At 40.5% G+C, this 26,467-nt stretch overlaps 1 protein-coding gene across 1 annotated transcript in view; it reads right to left on the minus strand.

The window, feature by feature from the left end:
• The window catches only part of Sytbeta (Synaptotagmin beta), a 924,592-nt gene that overhangs the window by 752,454 nt on the left and 145,671 nt on the right, over positions 1-26,467 (minus strand). The gene's annotated exons all lie outside the window — the stretch shown is intronic.

Genomic DNA, 26,467 nt, shown 5'->3' on the forward strand with positions numbered 1-26,467 from the left:
CAACACTTTCCTCATCATGTTCAGACAACGTACCACACTAACAACCACCTCAGAAACACGCAATAGTGATTATATCCCTCCATATAGGGTTGGCGTCAGGAAGAGCATACGGCCGTAAAACAGGACCAAATCCACATATGTGTGATGCAGTTCGCACCCGCGACCCCACATGTGTGAGAAAATGAGGTAGAAAAAGAATAATAATAATAATAATAATAATAATAATAATAATAATAATAATAATAATAAACGCTACCAGTTGTGTGTATTTGCCTACCCTCGCCCACAAGTTACAATAAAATTATGTTTGTTAATATTGTACAACGAAAATACTGTGAGAATACAAAATGTAAAATAGTTAAATCATTCGGAATTGGAACAGAACCCTTCGCTTATACAGTAGCATTAATCGTACAGATACCAAGCGAGTGGCTGCCCGGTTTGTGCCACGTAGCTGTCAGCTTACTTTCAACAGATAGTGGGTTCGAACCCCACTGTTGGCAGTCCTGAATACAGTTTCCCATGGTTTCCTGTTTTCACACCTGGCTGTACCTTAATCAAGGGTAGGATTGAATCCTTCCCACTCCTAGCACTTTCCTGTCCCAACGGCGCCGTAAGATTATCTGTGCCGGTGCGACGTAAAGTAAATAAATCTTACAGTCATTACATGTCTGGTAATTTTGGTCCTATGTTATCACCTCTTCTGTGATATTGCGACCGCCCATTCTCCTCAAAAGAACATTGTTTCTTGGACCTATCAGATACGCCCTCCTCTGCGAACCATGTGACCTTGCCGCGGTGGGGAGGCTTGCGTGTCCCAATGATGCAGATAGCCGAGCCGCAGGTGCAACCATATCGGATGGGTATCTGTTGAGAGACCAGACTAACGAATGGTTCATCGAAAGGGGGGTAGCAGCCTTTCGATAGTTGCAAGGGCGGCAGTCTAGATGATTGACTGATACGGCCTTGTAATAATACTCAACATTGCTTAGCTGTGTTGATACTGCTACACGGCTGAAAGCAACGGGAAACTACAGCCGTAACTAACTCCCGAGGACATGCAGCTCTCTCTGTATGAATGATGTACTGATGATGGCTTCCTCCCGGGTAAAATATTCCGGAGGTAAACTAGTCCCCCATTCGGATCTCCGGGTGGGGACTACACGAGAGGGGGCGATCATCAGGAAGATGGACATTGACATTCTGCGAGTCGGAGTGTGGAATGTTAGAAGTTTGAATCGTTGTGGTAGGTTAGAGAACCTGAAAAGGGAGATGGATAGGCTAAAGTTAGATGTAGTTGGTATAAGTGAAGTACGTTGGCAGGAAGAACAAGATTTTTGGTCAGGCGACTACCGAATTATCAACACAAAATCAAACAGGGGAAATGCAGGAGTTGGTTTAATAATGAATAAGAAAATAGGGCAGCGGGTAAGCTACTACGACCAGCATAGTGAAATAATTATTGTCGTCAAGATAGACACCAAACCAATGCCCACCACAATAGTGCAGGTCTATATGCCTACTAGTTCAGCGGATGATGAAGAAAACGAAAGAATATATGAGGAGATAGAAGATTTAATACAATATGTAAAAGGTGACGAGAATCTAATTGTGATGGGAGACTGGAATGCAGTGGTAGGCCAAGGAAGAGAAGGTAATACAGTAGGAGAATTTGGATTGGGACAAAGAAACGAAAGAGGAAGTCGGCTGGTTGAATTCTGCACTGATCATAATTTAGTCCTTGCCAATACTTGGTTCAAACACCACAAACGACGGCTGTATACGTGGACGAGACCTGGAGACACAGGAAGGTATCAAATAGACTTCATTATGATTAGGCAGAGATTCAGAAACCAGGTGTTGGATTGCAAAACTTTCCCAGGAGCAGACGTGGACTCTGACCATAACTTGTTGGTCATGAAATGCCATCTGAAGTTGAAGAAATTGAAGAAAGGAAAGACTGCAAAACGATGGGATCTAGACAAGTTGAAAGAAAAGAATGTGAGGGATTGTTTCAAGGAGCATATTGCACAAGGACTAAATGAAAAGGCTGAAGGAAACACTATAGAGGAAGAGTGGAGAGTCATCAAGAATGAAGTTAGTAGGGCTGCTGAAGAAATGTTAGGAAGGAAGAAAAGATCAACTAAGAATCAGTGGATAACTCAGGAGATACTAGACCTGATTGATGAACGACGAAAATACAAGAATGCTAGAAATGAAGAGGGCAGAAAAGAATACAGGCGATTAAAGAATCAAGTGGATAGAAAGTGCAAGGTAGCTAAGGAAGAATGGCTGAAGGAGAAGTGCAAGGATGTCGAAGGCTGTATGGTCCTGGGTAATGGAGATGCTGCATACAGGAAAAATCAAGGAAACCTTTGGAGAAAGGAAATCTAGGTGTATGAATATTAAGAGCTCAGATGGAAAGCCACTTCTAGGGAAAGAAGACAAATCAGAAAGATGGCAGGAGCATATCCAACAGTTGTATCAAGGTAAAGATGTAAATAATTTGGTTCTGGAACATGAAGAGGCTGTTGATGCTGATGAAATGGGAGACCCAATTTTGAGGTCAGAGTTTGACAGAGCTGTGAGTAACCTCAATAGGAACAAGGCACCTGGAATTGATGACATTCCCTCTGAATTACTGACTGCCTTAGAAGAAACCAGCATGGCAAGGTTATTTCATTTAGTGTGCAAGATGTATGAGACAGGAGAAGTGCCATCCGATTTTCGGAAGAATGTTGTTATACCTATTCCCAAGAAAGCCGGTGCTGACAGGTGTGAAACCTACCGCACCATTAGTTTAGTATCTCATGCCTGCAGAATTTTAACACGTATTATTTACAGAAGAATGGAAAAACAAGTAGAAGCTGAGTTGGGAGAAGATCAATTTGGCTTCAGAAGAAATGTAGGCACACGTGAAGCAATCCTGACTTTACGTCTGATCTTAGAGGATCGAATCAAGAAGGACAAGCCCACGTACATGGCATTCGTAGATCTAGAAAAGGCATTCGATAATGTTGATTGGACCAAGCTATTTATGATTCTGAAGATGATAGGGATCAGATACCGAGAACGAAGAATTATCTACAATCTGTATAAAAATCAGTCTGCAGTGATAAGGATCGAGGGCTTTGAAAAAGAAGCAGCAATCCAGAAAGGAGTGAGGCAAGGCTGCAGTTTGTCCCCTCTCCTTTTCAATGTTTACATAGATCAGGCAGTAAAGGAAATCAAAGAGAAATTTGGAAATGGAATCACAGTCCAAGGAGAGGAAATCAAAACCTTGAGATTTGCCGATGATTTTGTTATTTTATCTGAGACTGCAGAAGATCTCGAGAAGTTGCTGAATGGTATGGATGAAGTCTTGGGTAAGGAGTACAAGATGAAAATAAATAAGTCCAAAACAAAAGTAATGGAGTGCAGTCGAACGAAGACAGGTGGTGTAGGAAATATTAGATTAGGAAATGAAGTCTTAAAGGAAGTAGATGAATATTGTTACTTGGGTAGTAAAATAACTAACGATGGCAGAAGTAAGGAGGACATAAAATGCAGACTAGCACAAGCAAGGAAGAGCTTTCTTAAGAAAAGAAATTTGCTCACATCAAACATTGATATCGGAATTAGAAAGATGTTTTTGAAGACTTTCGTGTGGAGCGTGGCATTGTATGGAAGTGAAACATGGACGATAACTAGCTCAGAAAGAAAGAGAATAGAAGCTTTTAAATGTGGTGTTACAGAAGAATGCTGAAGGTGAGATGGGTAGATCGAATCACGAATGAAGAGATACTGAATCGAATTGGTGAGAGAAGATCGATTTGGCTAAATTTGACGAAAAGAAGAGATAGAATGATAAGACACATCTTAAGACACCCAGGACTTGTTCAGTTGGTTTTTGAAGGAAGTGTAGGTGGTAAGAACGGTAGGGGTAGACCAAGGTATGAATATGACAAGCAGATTAGAGCAGATGTAGGATGCAATAGTTACGTAGAAATGAAAAGGTTAGCGCAGGATAGAGTGGCATGGAGAGCTGCATCAAACCAGTCTATGGACTGATGACTCAAACACAACATCAGATACGCAGTCCTCGGCTATAGGGGTGGACAGAATTTGTACAGTACAGTACATTAAAATCTCATAAAATTCATTAGAGCAGTGAACTCCGAACCAACTTAAACGGTACAGTGTTTTTAAGAAGGGATTTACTGACTCTTGTACGGTTTTAAATTGCATGGGGAAGCCTACATCAGGCTATATGCAAAAGAAATTGGTGTAAAATATCACGTAAGATACGACTACCCAAACCAAACCAAAGTAAACCGAATGGCGTGACAACCCTGACGGGGGTTGGCCTACCAAACGATCGCTGCCCTACATTAAAACGAGGCACGTGATCCGTGGGACGATTTCTTTCGGACGTTATTCTTGGCTTTGTATGCAGGGGCTGCTATCTCACAGTCAGAAAGCTCCTCAATTTTTTTTACCTCGAGCCATCCCTCAAATCCACGGAAAAACCGTTGACCTTGCAAGTATTCGAATCCAGAGCCTCAGAGTGAGAGGCAAGCATGCAACGCCTAGAACGATGGTCCACCGTAGGATTCGATTAAGAGATATAACTCTCAGGAGGTAACATTTGCTCAAGAAGAAAATGCGCAGTTGATTCACCAACATAGCGTGTTACATCGGCATAAATTCACAAAAAAAGAGTCAATTACCAAAATATCCCTTCATCTTTTACGCTCATGATTATAGGATCGAATCGCAACACAATCTGTTGGCACTTAAGAGTGCATAAATGAGAGAGGCTCGTACCAGGATATTTAGTGGCAGATGAATGAACCTACTTTAAAAGCAAAATCCCGCCAATCTGGTGCCTCTTAAAATCGATAGCTCAATGGTGTCAAAGATACATGACTATTATTAAATAGAAGAGCCACATGAACGAAGTCCAAGCTTTTTTCTACTTGAAGTTTTTAAATTTGTATATGGCCTTCGTACTTAGGATATTTGGCCATCAATGATTAAAATGTTACAGCAAAAAGATAACATTTGGACGACAAGTAAAGTAAGTAAAGAATGGTTAAAAATCACTAGAACAGAGAGAAGAAAAACACACCTGAAATAACGCTCTTGTTTCGTTAAATATTTGCACCAGTTTTCGTACAGTAGACGCGCAGAACAAGTGTTGACCAAGGGAGGTCGAATAGGATAGGTGAAATTAAGGAGCCTGGTATAAGTAAGGGGAAGCAATGCCAATACTCAGCTAAGGGCCCCTTGGTCGCCAACCCACACTTCCAAGTTAGGAGCCCCTGGGGCCCCATTTAGTTACGTCTTACGACAGGCAGGGGATACCGTGGGTGTTATTCAACCGCCCTCACCCACAGGGGCTATTTACCTGAAAGTGAAAATGGAAAAAACCATTCTCAGGACAGCCGACGGTGGGGTTTGAAACCATTCGTCTCCCGAATGCAGAGCTTGGCTTCATAGCCATAGCGCGTTAAGACGCGCGGTTTGTGTACAGAGTGAACCCCAACTTCACCGACAAATTTTCGGAGGTTTTTCAGGGATACTTTCTAAGAGTATTTGTATAAGGGACCCGTGGTCGCCGGTGGTTTATTACAGAGTAATTGCATTTCGTTTGGTTTGTGGTCCCAATTAGCTTTTTATCTGTATCATACTAATAATAATAATAATAATAATAATAATAATAATAATAATAATAATAATAACAATAATAATAATATTCCTTTTACGACCGTTCTAAGTGCTACTTCTTGACAGACGCCTGGGTGTCGGAGTTTTTTTCCGCAGGACTTCTTTAACGTACCGGACGCCAAGGAAACTGAGTTGTTGCCTGTAAGGGAACAGTCCTGCAATGTTTACGTATTGTACTGTACAGTACACTGACAGAACAAACTGTGAAAAAAGTGTACGTGTTTCGTCTGAGGGTTGTCTGTGTTTTGTGTTTACGTTTTCGTTACCGTATTGCGTAATACCATTGTAAAGATATTTTCATAGAAACAACGACGACTGGAGTAACAAACTGAATAAAACATATTACTCTAACGACCCACCGGAGACCACGGGTCTCTTATACCAATATACTCCTGAGGTATCCCTGAACAACCTCTGAATGTTTTTCGGTGGAGTTCGGATTAATGCTGTAGAGTTGTGTTATTGTGTGATACAGTGGCATTATGTTGTCTATCAGTTATAGCTCTCGTACTTTACACTCACTACGCAGTGTTACTGTAGGACGCATATTAACATTCTACCGGACCCTGTAAAATAGCGGCTAATGAACGAGTGGTAACGGGAAGTCTGCATATTGATTCGCTTTCAGCGTAAAAATGACATGGCTACTATTAATAAAATGTTTCCATTTCTCCCCTGAAGTGGGAGGCGGGCCTCTTAGACGGTGACGCCGTCTCTCAGGCCAGGAGAATTGTTACGGTGAAGGAGATTTGCGGAGAAGGTGAGGGGGTTGGCAGCCGTGGCCTATACTAGGAACTGTCCCGGCATTCACCTTAGTGTAGAGAATGGAAAACCACGGAAAACCATTCGCAGGACAGCTGACGGTGGGGACCACCCCTGTCCGTCTCACGAATGCAGAGGCGTAGATCCACGGCAGAGTCGCGACCACACACTCTCTGCTCGGTTGGTCGGTCGGAGTGCAGAGCCGTCGTACCAGCCGAAGCCCACTCCGCAACTGGCGACAAGTAATATGGAACCTATCAATATTTATAGGAGGATTCTGTTTGTATTGGGGGAGAAAGTGATGTCTGTCCAACATGGGGTGATGTGGTGTTTGATTACCAGGGTGCCACTTTCTATCGTCGAGAAAGTTAGAAACCCGTTCTACGTCTGAAAAGGGTTTTAATAACGTTGGTGATTAGGTCGAATAAGAAAGGAGTGTTGCTGAAATAAATCGGAGTTCTTCATCTTGACCTGTATTTACTTGTTCACGTACAAAATATGGGGCCTGGTGGTTTTCAAACCGACCCAATTTCTGTCTGGTTTGTAGAAACTAAAAACCAAACCAAACCAAACCCCATGGCACTACAGCCCTTGAAGGGCCTTGGCCTACCAAGCGCCCGCTGCTCAGCCCGAAGGTCTGCAGATTACGAGGTGTCATGTGGTCAGCACGACGAATCTTCTCGGCCCTTATTCTTGGCTTTCTAGACCGGGGCCGCTATCTCACCATCAGACAGCTCCTCAATTCTAATCACGTAGGCTGAGTGGACCTCGAACCAGCCCTCAGGTCAGGTAAAAACCCCTCACTTGGCCGGGAATCGAACCCGGGGCCTCCGGGTGAGAGGCAGGCATGCTACCCCTACACCAATATTTATTATAAGAATTATTATAAGAATTTATTATAAGAAATAGCACCGTTTTACAAGAGCCGACCTCAATTTCAACTCTCCTTAATTCTTCATTAAAAAGTCGTCTGGAAAATACCTCTGTAGTTTGGATGCCATACTTAAATCACATAAGTTATTCATAACCTGGAGAAAATACAAAACAAATATTTGACATTCATATACTTTAAACGATATAATCGTTCTTATAATTTGGACAGAATATCATAAAGTAACCTACGTAATTTTAATTTTGTCTTTTTAAAAAATCGAAGAGAAATATCGCAGTTTTTTCTAAACAAATGTGACCTTGGCATATTGCACAATAGCGTTTTCCTTGAACAGTTTAATTTTGATGTGAAAACATCTAGCTTACGTCTTAGGCATTTTTTTATTGTAATCGAAGAAAAATTCTCTGCCATAAAAATTCCCCACTGCAGAGAATGTGCGGAGCATTAAATAATTTGATATTAAAGGGCACTGACATTGACTTAGATTTTATATTTTCTAAATTTCTTGTTTTCATCAACGAACTCTTCAGAGTATAAAATCCGAATGACAATCTGTAGATTTATTTCATTTGATTTATATAACTGTGCTTTTAAGACATATGTTTATATTTTTGTTCTTTGTTGCCAATATTGCCATTTCTGTTTAGATAATATATATAACTTACTGAAACTTAATTTAATAATTTTCTATAAATGACTGTGCATGTCACTATAAAGTTATATATGGCTATGATACATTAGATATACATAAATGGCTCTACAATTAGATTTTCTTTATGTTTCTATGTACTTATATTGCCTCTTTGTAATATTCACTCAGTGATTTCTTTAATTAGTCTACTGTATTAGGAGCAATGCTCTGTTGTAGACTGTATTAAATAAATAAATAAATAAATAAATAAATAAATAAATAAATAAATAAATAAATAAATAAATAAATAAATAAATAAATATTATGGCTTTAGCTACCATGAGCAGGCATTTTAATTTGGCGCCATCTGGCTGCCTGTTCGTCAGTTCAGAAATTTCCATTTACTCTAGGCAGATTAACCGAATCTTTCTTGGGCGTCTATGGCTGGGTTTTAATTACTTTCGTCTGGTAAACATCAAATGTGTCACCAGATATCTTTTACATGCCAACATTGTACGGCATGGAGTGTGGAATGGACTTCTGTCCGAGCTTCGAAAGTCCTACTACCTCTACCGGGTTTAAAATCGCGACGTTGAGACCCGGAGGCCGACACTCGACCACTAGTCCACACAGGGAACTAGAGAGTCAGGTATTCAAATGGACTGCGAACCATGTGACCTTGCCGCGGTGGAGAGGCTTGCGTGTCCCAATGAAGCAGGTAGCCGAGCCACAGTGCAACCATATCGGATGGCTATCTGTCGAGAGACCAGACTAACGAATGGTTCATCGAAAGGGGGGTAGCAGCCTTTTGGAAGTTACAAGGGCAGAAGTCTAGATGATTGACTGATATGGTCTTGTAACAATAGTTAGCATGGCTTAGCTGTGTCGATACTGCTACACGGCTGAAAGCAACGGGAAACTACAGCCGTAACTAACTCCCGAGGGCATCCAGCTCTCTCTGTATGAATGATGTACTGATGATGGTTTCCTCCCGGGTAAAATATTCCGGAGTTAAAATAGTCCCTCATTCGGATCTCCGGGTGGGAACTACACAAGAGGGGACAATCATCAGGAAGATGGATACTGACATTCTGGGAGTAGGAGCGTGGAATGTTAGAAGTTTGAATCGCTGTGGTATGTTAGAGAATCTGAAAAGGGAGATGGATAGACTAAAGTTAGATGTAGGTGGTATAAGTGAAGTACGTTGGCAGGAAGAGCAGGATTTTTGGTCAGGCGACTACAGAATTATCAACACAAAATCAAAATGGGGAAATGCAGGAGTAGGTTCAATAATGAATAAGAAAATAGGGCAGCGGGCAAGCTACCATGACCAGCATAGTGAAAGGATTATTATCGTCAAGATAGACACCAAACCAATTCCCACAACAATAGTGCAGGTCTATATGCCTACTAGTTCAACGGATGATGAAGAAATCGAAAGAATATATGAAGAGATAGAAGATTTAATACAATATGTACAAAGTGATGAGAATCTAATTGTGATGGGAGACTGGAATGCAGTGGTAGGCCAAGGAAGAGAAGGTAATACAGTAGGAGAATTCGGATTGGGACAAAGGAATATGAGAGGAAGCCGGATGGTTGAATTCTGCACCGATCACAATTTAGTCCTGGCTAACACTTAGTTCAAACACCACAAACGATGGCTGTATACATGGACGAGACCTGGAGACATTGGAAGGTATCAAATAGATTGCATTATGATTAGGCAGAGATTTAGAAACCAGGTGTTGGATTGCAAGGCATTCCCAGGAGCGGACGTAGACTCTGACCACAACCTGTTGGTCATGAAATGCCATCTGAAGTTGAAGAAATTGAAGAAAGGAAAGAATGCACGGAGATGTGATCTAGACAAGTTAAAAGAAAATAGTGTGAGGGATTGTTTCAAGGAACATGTAGCACAGGGACTAAATGAAAAGGCTGAAAGAAACACAGTAGAGGAAGAATGGGTAGTCATGAAGAATGAGATCAGTAAGGCTGCTGAAGAAACGTTAGGAAGAAAGAAAAGATCACCTAAGAAACAGTGGATAACTCAAGAAATACTAGACCGGGCCGATGACCTGAGATGTTAGGCCCCTTTAAACAACAAACATCATCATCAAATACTAGACCTGATTGACGAACGCCGAAAGTACAAGAATGCAAAAAATGAGGAGGGCAGAAAAGAATGCAGGTGAATAAAGAATGAAGTAGATAGAAAGTGCAGGACAGTTAAGGAAGAATGGATGAAAGTGAAGTACAAGGATGTTGAAGGTTGTATGGCCCTAGGAAAGGAAGATGCTGCATAGAGGAAAATCAAGGAAACCTTTGAAGAAAGTAAAAGTAGGGGTATGAATATTAAAAGCTCAGATGGAAAACCACTTCTAGGGAAAGAAGTCAGAAAGATGGCGGGAACATATCAAGCAGTTGCATCAAGGTAATGGCGTAGATGATTTGGTTCTGGAACAAGAAGAGACTGTTAATGCTGATGACATGGGAGACCCAGTTTTGAAGTCAGAATTCGACAGAGCTTTGAGAGAGCTAAGTAGGTGTTGATGATTGTTGTTTAAAGGGGCATGACATCTAAGGTCATCGGCCCAGACCTAAGTAGGAACAAGGTACCGGGAATTGATAACATACCCTCAGAATTACTGACTGCCTTCGGAGAAACCAGCATGGAGAGGTTATTCCGTTTAGTCTTTAAGATATATGATACAGGAGAAGTGCCATCTGATTTTCGGCAGAATGTTGTTATACCTATTCCCAAGAAAGCCAGTGCTGACAAGTGTGAAAACTACCGCACCATTAGTTTGGTATCTCACGCCTGCAACATTTTAACACGTATTATTTACATAAGAATGGAAAGACAAGTTGAAACTGAGTTGGGAGATCAATTTTGCTTCAGAAGAAATGTGGGAGCACGTGAAGCAATCCTGACTTTCTCTCTGATCTTAGAGGACCGAATTAAAAAAGACAAGCCCACATACATGGCGTTCGTAGATCTATAAAAGGCATTCGATAATGTTGATTGGACCAAGCTGTTTGAGATTCTGTAGGTGATCGGGATCAGATACCGAGAGAGGAGAATTATTTACAATCTATATAAAAATCAGTCTGCAGTGATAAGAATAGAGGGCTTTGAAAAAGAAGCAGCAATCCAGAAATGAGTGAGGCAAGGCTGTAGTTTGACCCCCTCCTTTTCAATGTTTACATAGAACAGGCAATAAAGGAAATCAAAGAGGAATTTGGAAAGGATATCAAAGTTCAAGGAGAGGAAATCAAAACCCTGAGATTTGCCGATGATATTGTTATTTTATCTGACTCTGCAAGAATTATGGAAAAATTGCTGAATGATATGGACAGTCTTTGGGAAGAAATACAAGGTGAAAATAAGTAAGTCCAAAACAAAAGTAATGGAGTACGGTTGAACAAAGTCAGGTGATGGAAGAAATATTAGATTAGGACATGAAGTCTTAAAGGAAGTAGATAACTATTGTTACTTGGGTAGTGAAATAACTAATGATGACAGAAGCAAGGAGATATAAAATCCAGACTAGAACAAGCAAGGAAGGCCTTTCTTAAGAAAAGAAATTTGTTCACCTCGAACATTGATATCGGAATTAGAAAGATGTTCGTGGAGCGTGGCATTGTATGGAAGTGAAACATAGACGATAGTTAGCTCAGAAAGAAAGAGAATAGAAGCTTTCGAAATGTGGTGTTACAGATGAATGCTGAAGGTGAAATGAGTACATAGAATCACAACTGAAGAGATACTGAATAGAATTGGTGAGAGGAGACCGATTTGGATAAATTTGACCAGAAGAAATTGACCGAGGTCTTGTACAGTTGCTTTTTGAGGAAAGTGTAGGTGCGGTAGGGTAGACCAAGATGCGAATATGACAAGCAGATTAGAGCAGATATAGTATGTAGTAGTTATGTAGAAATGAAAATGTTAGCAATTGATAGGGTGGCATGGAAAAACTGTATCAAATCGGTCTATGGACTGATGACTCCAACAATCTTACTTGTTTTCTTTGACAGAGAGCCCATATGGAATCAGTACGTCGTGCCGCTGTATAGGAAAACGCGCGATATACTCGACATCCCTATCCAATGTTCTCGACATCGCGGGGACTTTCTTCCAAACCGATTGGCCACCATCCGTCCGTATTGCCTCCTTCCTTTGATAACTAAATAAGATACAAAATGCAACTGGAAACTCTGATGAACCTGCAAAGCCAGATCTTAATTCTTATGACTGAAGCCTATCGTTCTGTTTCTAACGAGGCACTAAAAGTGACTGACAACATTATTCCTATAGAGTTAGAACACAGGCTGAGAAATGACATCTGGACACTTAAACGAGGTTTCAGACTCTCTGCTGTTATTCTGGAAATACTGGAGGTAGAAACACCAGTCAAAGCAGTAGGACTCCAGGATTTGGAAATCTGTGTTGAGCTATCAGGATTTGGAGGGGAAGGTAACTACGCTATGGATTCCAACACGAAGGGAAAATTGGGAGAAGGCATGGTTACCTTCAACCGTACTTCATAAATTTACTCAAAATCAATCCGCAATGTACAGGGTTTCAAGCACAAATACAAGGAATTCAGATGGCTGTTAACTAAATACATCACACCACGGAAACAAACGACAGATATGCGATACACGTTGACTCAGAAGCTGGGCTAAATGCTACCTCATCCAGTGAATCCACCAACCCTGCAATCAGTACAATTACTTGTACTTGAAACCAACGAAATCACACTTCGCTGGATCCAAGGATACAGAGAGCGTTACGAAAATGACCGAGCCGAATTTCTAGCTAAGAAGGATTCCACATTGACAGGAGATTATCACATACGATAAACTTCATTATCCGTATGTAAGCAGAAACTAAGAGACACACCTCGAATTGATTGTAAATATCCTCTCCGAAAGCCCCATCCACAAAACTGTTCTTTCCAGATATCCATTGCCAATGGCATACCTACATACTCCCCTCATTTATCACAACACAATTTCTATCCAACCATGAGAAATTCCTCTACTACCTAAACAGAATCGGCAAAACCATATTACTCATGTGTCCATGTAAAGAAGAAAACAAGACAGCAATTCATCTTCTCAACCAACGCAAACGGCTACGCTAGTCGTAAAGAGGCCCGCGTGTCTCCTGCAGCCAAGTGTTCAGCTATTCAAAGTTATTTCTGACCCTTGGACAATGAGATATACCAAACTCAACAACAGTTATCTACGCGCTATCGATACTAAATATCCTACGATATACCCCAAAGTATGAAACGCGGGTGGTAACCGTTTGTTACATTTTTATAACACCAACTGCTAACATTTCTGTAGGAAACTTAACAGTGTTTTCAACGCCAGTCATCCAAATATGAATCTCTTCACTGAATTTCTTAAATAAACACAGAGAGACACAAATGGTCCACTTAGAAACCTGGAGTAAAGGAATAAATATATTTTGCGCAAATAATTGTTTTTTTACAAAATAATATACTTCAACTTCTGCAAGGAGAGGTTTCTTGACTTGAGTTTGTAAAGGCTGTTTATTTTAAATTCATGCCCGATTATAGAAGTCAGCATTTAATGTTTTAAACACATTTTAAGTTTGATGACTCTATTTTTTCTCAGCGTATGTTACTGACAATCCTATGTCTGCAGATGAGAAGAGAGGAGGGAGTTGTTACAGTGGTGCATTCACTCTCAGGTAAAGAGAAGGCAATCTACCATCTCCCCATCTCCGCAAAATATTAGGGAAACTTACCTTTTTTACACTCTCACATAAATAAATTTGCATTATTTTTCATATGTGCACCATGTTCTCTATCTTTATACCAACTGAAGGAATAGTGTGTGCTAAAATCCAAATGATAAGTCGTGTAAGTTAATTTTCAAGAAGCATCAATGCAAACAAATCGAGACTAGTAGTGTTATGTGATTGTTTCAGCTTACTGGCCTTCGGTTCAGAGGGTCCCGGGTTCGATTCCCGGCCGGGTCGGGGATTTTAACCTTCATTGGTTAATTCCAATGGCCCGGAGGCTGGGTGTTTGTGCTGTCCCCAACATTCCTGCAACTCACACACCACACATAACACTATCCTCCAGCACAATAACACGGAGTTACCTACACATGGCAGATGCCGCCCACCCTCATCGGAGGGTCTGCCTTACAAGGGCTGCATTCGGCTAGTAATAGCCACACGAAATTAAAAATGTGATTGTTGATGTAGCTATTATATGCGGACCCTCCATTTTTACATGGACCATATGGCTGCGATTTCTCGTTCCAAAAATCCCACCTAATTCGAACCACGGCTCCCGTAACGAGAAGACGATGACATGACAACTCAGCTACCAAGGCACCAATCAAATTACTACACCTTGTTAGGGTTGCAATACGTTCCGAAAAGTCCGGATTGTCCCGATTCTGCTTGTAGAGAAAAGTGTACTACCAGAAAACTATGAAAATGGAAAAATCCTGACTTTACAATTTACTATGAATATGGCAATTTACTGCTTATCACTACAAAGAAATCATGTCATCGGATAAAGAAGACGACGTTGTTTGCTTTTTTATTTTTATTACTCATTAAGTCAGAGTGCTTGAAACAACACTATGTGCAGAAATAAGTGGATGGGGGAGAGGGGGAATTGACAGTTAAAAAAATAAGCAAGTTGACGCGAAGTTGATTTCGTTTTCCAATCACGCAAAATTCTTGAGCAATTTAAGAACTACTGAAACTAGCCGAGTTTTAGTTCTACATTCCTATTCTTAATGGTTATATGGAGTGGATATTTTTCATCCTGACCACAGTTTTAATAATAACTTGCTGGGATGTAGGCCAAAAATAGTCAGAAAAATATGACTAGTATGATAAATCATGTAAAAAAATATCGTTTCTTATATTTGTACGTAGGTTATTATTTATCTCTCTAACCATGTCCAGCATGAATTCAGAAAAGTTGTTCCGATTTCCCTTGTCTTATAAATGGCAACCCTCCATCCCATTGTTTACACCAGTTTCATTACCATCTGACCTCACAGCCTGCAGCATAGCTGCACTGGCTTTCACCGGCTTCCGAGACCCGGCCGGCAAAGATGGTCGTCTCCCTAGAGAGGACCAGTTCTTGTTTGTCTTGTCCCACATGGAGGTCATACACACTGAGTCTACAAGTAAACTTATTCGCAATAATGACTCATATTTGAACTATCTCTTCAATTATCTAAGAATATAGCGACAGTTAAATAATTTTTGCTCTTCCGCGATATTTGAATGGTGTTGGCTACGCAATTAGAAAGAAGATTGTCAAGGTTCCCTAAATTATTGCTCGTTAATGCTGTAACTGTTCCCTCTTGTCAAAACTCTTGAGGAGATGAAAGTTATTATCTTGGGACACATGAATATTAAATAAACTATTTGTGGCTTGCCCGCAAATTGCCACGCAAATAGAAACAATTAACATTCCATGGTTCCCCATTTCTCTATGTAATGTTTGGGCGCCATGGTTACAGTTTTATATAAAACTGTAAACCAAAATTTATATTTACTAGCATAGAGACTTATACTTAAATCACAGGGGTAGGATTTTAAATAATTAACCATTAAGTATCGCTTAAGAAAGAAAATTAACGCAATATTAAATACAAATGAATTTATTATACAAAAAAATGAGATGAATCGGAAAAGTTTCCTTAAAGCGTGGAGGAATTTAGAATTTAATTTACTGAATTTACTTATTGCTTGCTTTATCTAATTGAAGCTCACCAATTGCAGCTTCCGTTGAAGTCATCTGGTTTCCGTGGTTATTCGTTCTCTTCTTCTCGATGTTGAATTTGCTCCATGGACATCCTTCCTTCTTTCTCTGATATGGTACGGGCTATCTGGACTAGCACTCCCTGCTTGCCTAGTCTTTAAAATAGACATTGGCCCTATACTTGTAAAAACTGATCAGCGTTGATCGTAAGAGGAGAAAATTCAGAGATATGAATTTTTCCATATTACTAGAAATCTCAATCCAACTGAGCTATACTATTTATACTGTACAGACTTGTACCAAAATTCCGTAGACTTGAACTAAACATAGTTCTTCGTCCACAATATTTACTGAATATCACACAAGCCATAAGCTTGTTTCGTTTCTCGTAGATCCGATAACATAACCGAATCTAAGTACTGTATCGAAGCGACAACACATTGTACAAAAATAACTATGTCGCGGAGCGACCACACACTGTTTCAAATATCAAATCACGTCGTTCAAAGTAGATGTTCACAGTAGAAGTACTAGTGATGGAGTACACGTAGTTAGGTTGAAAGGTTGTAAGGTCGTAAGGTTGTTAGGTCCCGTTCTCGTGTTGAGAATCAGTATATATCCGGGCTCACCCCCACTTTTGGTAACAGTTCAATCTCAAAACTCATATACAACGAAGTATCTGATTCGATAGATCGAAGCATCAACTCCCCTTTTCTTCTTCCTCGACAAGTCCAGAAGGCGTGGCGATGATGTAGCTGACCAGCTTGCAAGCCTCGCGCACGGGTCTCTGTTTACTAGCCTTGGTCATAAAATAAACCCATGACTCACGCAAAATCCCAAGCTTCAAGAATAACCCTCCGTATACACAAACATGAGATGAAATGAAAACAACTGTCTCAACATATTGACCGTATTTACAACATAATGAATTCTTATCCTACATAATATAATAATTTAAATAATAAAACGATGTTATCATATATACAATATGATTCCAAAAGGCCTTGATTACAAATGATTGACGTTGAATAAATATGTTATTACAAATAATTGCCGATGGCGGATAAACTTGATATCAAATGATATCGCGTAAAATGATATTATATTACATTAGTAGGGCTGGAGAAGCCTGGACGGTTACAATGCTTTCCTTTCTCCTGGAAGGAGATAAAAGGAATATAAAATGTTGAAGCTAAATTTCTAAGATATTTGTATTTCTGTACGTCTAAATCTAGCTCAAAATATGCGGTATATAATGACTTAATAATACATTTTTGTATTGATAAGTTGCATTCTAGGAGAACATTAACGAGTGTGAAATACCTACATAGAATTCTCAAAGGTAAAGCAGATAACCGAGAGTTACTCCACCAAATAAACTTGTAGGTCTATGCACCGTTTGGAAGTAACAGAAATAATTCGACTTTCTTTATGAAGAGGTCAAACATAAATCATGATATGGATTCACCTTTAAACACCATATGGCAGTCAATTAATAAAATGCCAAACGTATACATATTTGACGAGGAGAGTATTTTCTTAACGTCATTCAGAAGGGAGCTCACGCAGAGTGAATACATAAATTAGAGTACCGTACTTGTGTACCATGAATAATTTTATTCCTTAGATTAATTTAGATAAACAATGTATACTTTAGGAGAAATTAAAATAGTAAGTTGAAACACACACTTACCACTAACCATAGTTAATAAGTATAGTAGGCCTATTAGGTTTCATATTTAAATTTTTATTGTGTATTATTTGTTACATTAGAAATAAGAAATGGAAATGTACTGTAAGTCTGCAGAAATGCCTGTTGAACAATAAATAAATAAATAAATAAATACATAAATAAATAAATAAATAAATAAATAAATAAATAAATAAATAAATAAATAAATAAATAAATAAATAAATAAATATTACACTAGGGAGCGTGATAACTAGCCACTCACCAAGGAGGTAAGTTTCAAATTCTGGTCAATACAGGTGGCATTTCTGAAATTAAAGGTAACGTCTCTTTAGTTTGGATTCCACTTAAAGATGAATGTCTCTTGCTATGATCATAATACGAAGTGTCATGTGGAACTTCAGGCTAAGGTTGCTTTAATACATTCAACGAGTACACCTGATACACTTACGTAAATTACGTAATTTAGGTAAATGAAATGGTTCGTTCCATAGGGTAGGGGCCCTATATCCCGACGATTCAGATGTTGTCGGATATAGCACATAGCAGTGAATATTTCTACCACTGAAATATATAGTTTCATATTATATGCTTTAATGATACTAGTGGGTTTAATAACTTTTATATAATATTACATACATACATTATCATTATAGACTGTTATGCCTTTCAGCGTTCAGTCTGCAAGCCTCTGTGAATTTACTAAACGTCGCCACAATCCTCGATATGCAACTAGTGTTGTGGCCTCATTTAGTTCTATACCTCTAATCGTTAAATCGTTAGAAACCGAGTCTAACCATCGTCGTCTTGATCTCCCTCTACTTCTCTTACCCCCCATAGCAGAGTCCATTATTCTCCTAGGTAACCTATCCTCCTCCATTCGCCTCACATGACCCCACCACCGAAGCCGGTTTATGCGTACAGCTTCATCCATCGAATTAATTCCTAAATTAGCCTTTATCTCCTCATTCCGAGTACCCTCCTGCCGTTGTTCCCACCTGTTTGTACCAGCAATCATTCTTGCTACTTTCATGTCTGTTACTTCTAACTTATGAATAAGATATCCTGAGTCCACCCAGCTTTCGCTCCCGTAAAACAAAGTTGGTCTGAAAAGAGACCGATCTAAAGATAGTTTCGTCTGGGAGCTGACTTCCTTCTTACAGAATACTGTTGATCGCAACTGCGAGCTCACTGCATTAGCTTTACGACACCTTGATTCAATCTCACTTACTAGATTACCATCCTGGGAGAACACACAACCTAAATACTTGAAATGATCGACCAGTTCTAGCTTTGTATCACCAATCTGACATTCAATTCTGTTGAATTTCTTACTGACATCAATTTAGTCTTCGAGAGACTAATTTTTATACCATACTCATTGCACCTATTTTCAAGTTCCAAGATATTAGACTGCAGGCTTTCGGCACAGTCTGCCATTAAGACCAAGTCTTACATAAAAATCATATTTTAAAAATTGATTGAAAACGTCCGATAATAGGAACAAAAAAGCATAGCAAAGCAAAGTCACCTCCGTTCAGGCCATGAAGGCCCCTTGGAGGGGTGGAAGGTAAAGGCTCCCACTATCCGTTACCTCGGCACTTGATGGGGTACAGTGGTTAGCTCTACGCCCGGCCGCCTTTGCCCCCAGGAATTAACCTGGTATTCATTTTTGGTCTAGGCTGAGTGAACCTCAGGGACATGTGCACCTCCGCAAGTGGAAATCTCGTTTCTTAAATTTTACGGCTTCCTGACGGGGATTCGAACCCACGCCTTTACCGCCTCGGTCAGGCAGACCCTCCGATAATAGGAACAGATGCTCTTAAATTCGGACATTACTGAAACATAGTCTGCTATTTTCCGGACATCATATTTTTGCCAGTTACGACGGTTTCGTTCCCCACTATTCCCTTAACACATGCACGGTACATGACTATTTACATTTCATATTGTTTTACAACACATTTGCCAGACAAAAAAGCACGCTTCCATGCTGTTCCCACATATACTTCGTGAAACCATATCTGGCACAGACCGCACTGAATCGAAGATCCCATTCGTACAGAAACGTCACTGAAATAGTTAATACCACAAAAGCACATATACATGTAGCCTATTGTCCTTATAACTTTTCAGGATGGGTTTGAGGTAGAGCCTCATTTCCCCTCTATCTTGGTCACCCCTCTATAAGCGAAGCTGGTTAGCCCTGAGGGTCATATCAAGTCTGTCCTGCTAAAAGTGCTAAATTGCCTGATAAGGGTACCTGATAAGGGTTCAGTCGTCAAGAACGCAATAAACAATGGGCTTACAGAAATAGCTTTTGAGGGTGCGATTTCCCTGAAACTGTATCTTCCTCATTCCACATGGCATTCGAATACGAAACAGTAAAGTAGTGCTGTAGATATATTCTGATATGATGAAATTACACAGTTAGCGCAAGATACGTTATACCTGCTGTCATTTCTTGATGGATACAGTACTTTTGCATCCATCTCTTGGCACAGGCCAGAGTAAAGTGTAGCTTCCACCGAAGTCCCAGTCAACATCCATGGCTGTGACAATATGGAAGCTGCTGGGGTATGGGTGGTGCTGAGTAATGACATTCAGAGCACGACTAGTGCATCTGAGTGTTATAAACGGTGCTGCTCATAGGATCAGTCGTGCTGCAAAAGCACCTTCTGGTCCAGTGAGGAAAGCAGTGGCAAACTACCTCACTCCTCTTCTTGCCTAGTACGCCTCATTTTGGTGCTGCCATTCGTTTTTGGGGTTTCCTTATAACCGCATAAACTTTGGTGGTGCTATTTGAGGATCCAACCAGCCTCTGGGCTGATGACCTAACAGACAGACTATCTGCATCTGAGGGCAGCTTGTAGGTACGGCAGGAGTAGCAGATTATGTACTCATTACAAACATGGCCGGCTCCATGGCTATTGGTTAGCGTGCTGGCCTTTGGTCACAGGGGTCCTGGGTTCGATTCCCGGCAAGGTCGGGAATTTTAACTGGCATTGGTTAATTTCACTGGCATGGGGGCTGGGTGTATTTGTCGTCTTCATTATCATATCATCCTCATCACGACGCGCAGGTCGCCTACAGGCTTCAAATCAAAAGACCTGCAGCTGGCGAGCCGAATTTGTCCTCGGACCCTCTCGGCTCAAAAAGCCATACGACATTTCACTTCATTACAAACATAAGCCGTAACAGAAAAATCAGATCAATGTTCATTATTAAGCTGTTCACTATGCAGTACTTTTAATTATAGTAAATGTGTAAATAAGGCACAATAATTGTACTACCACTTTAAAATTCACAACAACGCCTCAATTCTCAAGAGTCACCACGGACGGGAACAGGTGTTTATTGTTAGGCCTTAAGACTTGAGAGAGGCACATGCGTGACAGCAATGCTTACCTCTCACCCCACTTACCCTGAAACGGCACGACTTCTCTCACTTCCCTGATGTTTATCTGTTCATGGAATGACAATGGTCTAAGGCACTTAGGTTCACTAATCACAACTGGTTCTTGACCTTCGCGCAAACTACAAGAGATGGTTCTCCGGGAGGTCAGTATTCATTCATCCGTATCGCAAACCTGAATAACAGTCAATGGCGGCAGGAACACAACTCAAGTTGAAAAGTCTTCGCGGCAAATTCAAAGCCAACGAAATCAGAGCAAAATATAAAATTCCATTATTAATGGAAACAAGTTTTCTGCGTTCAGGAGCGTAGCCAAGGGGGCGGGTTACTGTGGGTTAGGCCCCCCCCCCATGGAATGGTGACCAAAAATAAACAGAAACTGACAAACAAGTGAAAGTCGACAAATAGGCTGGCTGTTTGAACATTCGCAGACATCATTGTAAACCCAACAGATCTCTTGAGTCTATTTTCTAAGAAACCTCGGAAGGTGGATTCTACACAAGGCTTTTTGCAGATATTGTTATTCTGTACAGAGTAATACGTAAGGTACGAGATTGTGAGCAACTGAAAAATGACCTCGATAATGTTGTGAGATGGACAGTAGGCAATGGTATGATGGTGAACGGGGTTAAAAGTCAGGTTGTGAGTTTCAGAAATAGGAAAAGTTCTCTCAGTTTTAATTACTGCGTTGATGGTGTGAACGTTCCCGTTGGAGATCATTGTAAGTACCTAGTTGTTAATATAAGGAAAGATCGTCGTTGGGGTAATCACATAAATATGATTGTAAATAAAGGGTACAGATCTCTGCACATGGTTATGAAGGTATTATGAAGGATGTTAAAGGTGAGGGTATATAAGTCTCTGGTAAGACCCCCAACTGGAGTATGATTCCAGTATGGGACCCTCCCCAGGATTACTTGACTCAAGAGCTGGAAAAATCCACAGAAAAGCAGCTCGATTTGTTCTGGGTGATTTCCAACAAAGGAGTAGCGTTACAAAAATGTTGCAAAGTATTGGCTGGGAAGACTTGGGAGAAAGGAGACGAGCTGCTTAACTAAGTGGTATGTTCCGAGCTGTTAGTGGAGAGATGGCGTGGAATGACATCAGTAGGCGAAAAAGTTTGAGTGATGACTTTAAAAGCAGGAAAGATCACAATATGAAGATAAAGCTGGAATTCAAGAGGACGGGCAAATATTCGTTTATAGGAGGGGGAGTTGGGAATTGTAATAATTTACCAAGGGAGATGTTCAATAAATTTCCAATTTCTTTGCAATCATTTAAGAAAAGGCTGGGAAAACAACAGTTTGGGAATCTGCCACCTGGGCGACTGCCCTAAATGCAGATCAGTAGTGATTGATTGATTTCTAACACTGTAATCTGAACATAACTTTCGGCGAAAAACTATTTATTTACCTTGATCATATTTTTCTTGTTCTCTAATTTAATGTAAGACTTTATAGTGTAGGGCCTACCGGTGTTGCTATCAGAATATCAACATAATGTATTTGTATCAGTGCCCTTATAATGATACTCATGCATGCGCACACGACACACGCACAAGCACCTTGGCTATGGTCTATCATCATACTGTAACTATAATCTCCTCATATCAGTCGATAAGGTAGACATTTTCCTTTGCCTTTTAAGTTCCGTATTTACATCAGTGGAAAGTGATACGTTTCTTAATCATGAACGACCCAACCCTAACTACCAGGGTAGTCCTATGTTTTCTCAACTTGTTCATACAATGGAGTTATACTGTATTGTCTTATATTTCTCCTGAAAAATGTATTTATGCTTTGCCTGCTTTTGCAACTAAACGACTCATATACCTTAACTGTATAACTTCCTCTATCAAATACTACTTCGTACGATGAATATTCTAATTTTAGCCCACAACACAATTTAAGCAAATGTTTTGCGAAATTTTGCAGAAAATGACAGTCATAAGTGGAATTCCTCTACAATAGTCAAATCAAATAAATGATGCATTATGACGAATATCATACTGACGCTGTCAGGTTCAGCCCCACCTAAAAACACTTTCGTTATAATTTTTCTTGCAAATAATGTTTTGGGAATGGTACAAGATCTGCAAAGGAGAAAAGGTACTTAAAAATCCTTTTGCCATAAGTTTTCTGGAAAATCCCAACGCAATCGTGCTAGTTAGGTGTAAGTTGTTTATTGAGCAAGTTTGTCCATTATTTGACACAACGAATGACAAAAGTGAAGTATGTTAAATAACTTAACTAATTCTTTGGACAGGGAGAGCCAAATAATGACCAAAAATGATACTGCTGGTATTTTTAACATAACTAGAACAATTTATATTAAATAAAATTAGTAAGATAGTTTATTTGATCTTCTTCTTCCACCGCTGTTCCCACATCTGTGGAGTCGCGGGTGCGAACCGTGTCGCACATGTAGATTTGGCCCTGTTTTACGACCGGATGCCTTCCTGACGCCAACCCCATATGGAGGACGTACTGTAGTTTATTTGATCTGCTTCCAGCATGTCATTTCTCTACATTACACACGTATGTGGAACATTTTAAAACAGCCCAGATGGACAACTGCCTCGAGGCCGATCTAAAATTGTAGTGGATGGACTGCCTTCAGGGAGGACATGAGAGCTGCAACTGTTCATCCCATAAACGCTGAAGACGGGGATAAACTGACGGCGAAATGCAAGGAAGCAGACCCCACATAAGTTTTTTTTTTTTTTTTTTTTTTTTTGAGGAACTCGCAGAATCACACTTTCCAAAGCGAGTTTTGATTCTACTTTTGCATCGATGAGATCTGGGCCTGGGACGTGCTGGCCAACCACAGCAACAGAAAAAGTAGGAACACTCTGAGAGACCCGTACATGCCCGGGTTGAAGCGCGAATGCGAATCGGTACCGGCCAGAACTTTTTAAAACTAACCTGCACGACTGAATTGGTAGACTACTATGAAGTTAAACCTGAGCTATGTGTGGTTTACCTGGCATACAAAAAGGCGCTCACGAAATAAGCCGACTCATTACGTGTTTACTGTTCCAAGCTTAGTGTGGCGGCCATCCATAGATTTTCTCCTAAATCTCGGAGCTATTTATATCAGGAAGGGATATCGGCTGCAATAAACGATACGCGTTATCATGAAGCTTTTTTATCTTGATATTTTATGACCGGCAAAGGAGTCGATCCGCCTGGCGCTCTGGGATACGTTCCCGCTGCACCTGCGTACGACGTGAACGCTTCCGAGTTATTACAGTCAATCTCTCTGTAATTTAGTTACGTAATTCGAGTGTGAATCAAATGTAATTCAAATAAATCTGTTCCCTATCTCTTCATTAAATAGTTAATGGCAATAAAGTTCAAGATTGTACTACATTCGTGTTCATCAAGCGGCAGTCAATAATATGAAGACCTACTTACCACCTGGCAGAATGAGAAAGGACTGGGTATTCAGAATGATGCTTAATGGCGGTTATTGCTACTTTAAGTGGCCAAACATAGAGGTCATGGGCCCCAACTTCGTACTCATGTGGAATCGAACTTCCTATAGGCCGAACTGGAACTGGTTTTCGGTAAATTTTCACTTCAGCTGCAGAAATAACCTGGGTCGTTACTATTATCAAGTTAACGGCCGAATTTTTTATTCCTTTATTTTTGCTAGTGTTTTAAAGACGCACTAACACGCCGAAGAATTTCGGCGACTCAAAGGTGGGGAAGGACTTGGAATTGTATGATAGCGGCCGGTGTCTTAATTGCCTGGTGTGCAAATGGGAAATCACGGAAAACCATCTTCAGGGCTGCCGACGGTGGGTTTCGAACCCACCATCTCCCGTAGAATTGTGTTGTATGAAATGAAGATGCGTATTAAAACGAACACAAATACCTACTTTCCGGGCTAAAGGAATTAACCAGGCACAGTTTAAGTCCCCGGCCCAGCCGGGAATCGAACCCGCGCCATCTGAAATGATGAACACCACGCTGGCTGTTCGGTAAAGAAGCCGAACGGTAGAAAATGTAAATATGGTTGCTAAATAATTTCAGTTTTAAAATCTCGTGAAAATTGTTTTAGAAATTTCACTTCACGTTATAAAGTTAGTGTTGGGTCTTGAATTTTTTATTCCTTTATTTTTGCTAGTGGTTTAAAGACGCACTAACACGCCGAAGGATTTCGGCGACTCAAAGGTGGGGAAGGACTTGGAATTGTATGATAGCGGCCGGTGTCTTAATTGCCTGGTGTGCAAATGGGAAATCACGGAAAACCATCTTCAGGGCTGCCGACGGTGGGATTCGAACCAATCTCCCGTAGAATTATAACTGGCCGTTATAAAATTTAAAAATAAACGAACCTCACCAAATGTAATTCGATGCTGGTTGAACATTTCGCCGATTCCATTGGCCCACCTAAATCATCATTTGATACCCCTGAGTTCCCACCTGCAGGTTTTTCACAACCACCACACCACACTCTCCTACAATATTTCACCCTTCGACAACTTAATGCACCCATCAAAAGTACATCCAATACTTCTCCAGGAATTGATACAACCCAGTACGCCACGATAGCACACCTGCCATTTAATGCTAAGTTTACTCTATTGCAACTTTTTTATCGAGTTCTGGTCACAAAGTATTTTCCCTGACGAGTTCTTGTTACTCGTAATTTTTCAAACCTTATTGGCATCGTTGTTCAAACATCGTCCTTTGTACACTTGTTTCATGTGCTGTTTTCATATTTACGTTTTGCACATCTGATTGGGAAGTTACGGGGAACGCGCTAACTATACGCTGCTTGGCTGCTGGCGCAGCTCGACGCAGCCCCTTTGATTCACGTCCGCTGCTTCGCTCCTCCATACCTCTCCGCGACACCCCGATACTCCCGCTGCACTTCTAATTTTACGATTATTTATTTGTTCAATTTTGGCGTTTAAACTTGCGCTGGTCACATGCAGTTTTCACTTTAGCATTCTACTGCCTCCCACGAATATACCTACCAAATTTCAACCGAATCCGAGTGTAACACATGTATGTGTTCCCTCGTAAGTAAACGATCGGCGAGTCATACGTGAGCATTTTAGACCTCTGACAAAATTATAATGGATTATTAAAATTCAGCATTATTCAAATTGCGTCGCAGAGGATAAGGTAGGCGTCAGTAGAGTAGCCAAACTAGCAGTGGCATCAGGCTCAGGAAGGGAAATCCCTATTTTAACAAAGATATTAATCTAATCAGCGATCGAAATACCCTCCGCATGTGATAATCTGCCATGGAATTATAAGCTACACGTTTTGACCGATCGCCAATGTTAGAAGACAATTGGAACACCAGATATTGAAATTAGAGTGGAGACAACCTAACCCCTAACGAGCGTTCGAGGGGAGCAGACGCGCGGTCGTGTCATGTGTCTGCAGATAATGTATTTCATTTGTGCGGGAGTGATAATGACTTGTGTCGCAATGTAGTATAAGAAGAAACAATTTGTATCCGTTACATATTGTCTACACATATTATTTGCGAACGGAGAATGTGAAAATCCCGGTGATGTGGAGACAGTGTGCTAAATAAAGTGGTTATAGAACGATTGCATTTCAGTAGTACC

This window comes from Anabrus simplex, chromosome 2 (assembly GCF_040414725.1).
Source record: "Anabrus simplex isolate iqAnaSimp1 chromosome 2, ASM4041472v1, whole genome shotgun sequence".
NCBI lineage: Eukaryota > Metazoa > Arthropoda > Insecta > Orthoptera > Tettigoniidae > Anabrus > Anabrus simplex.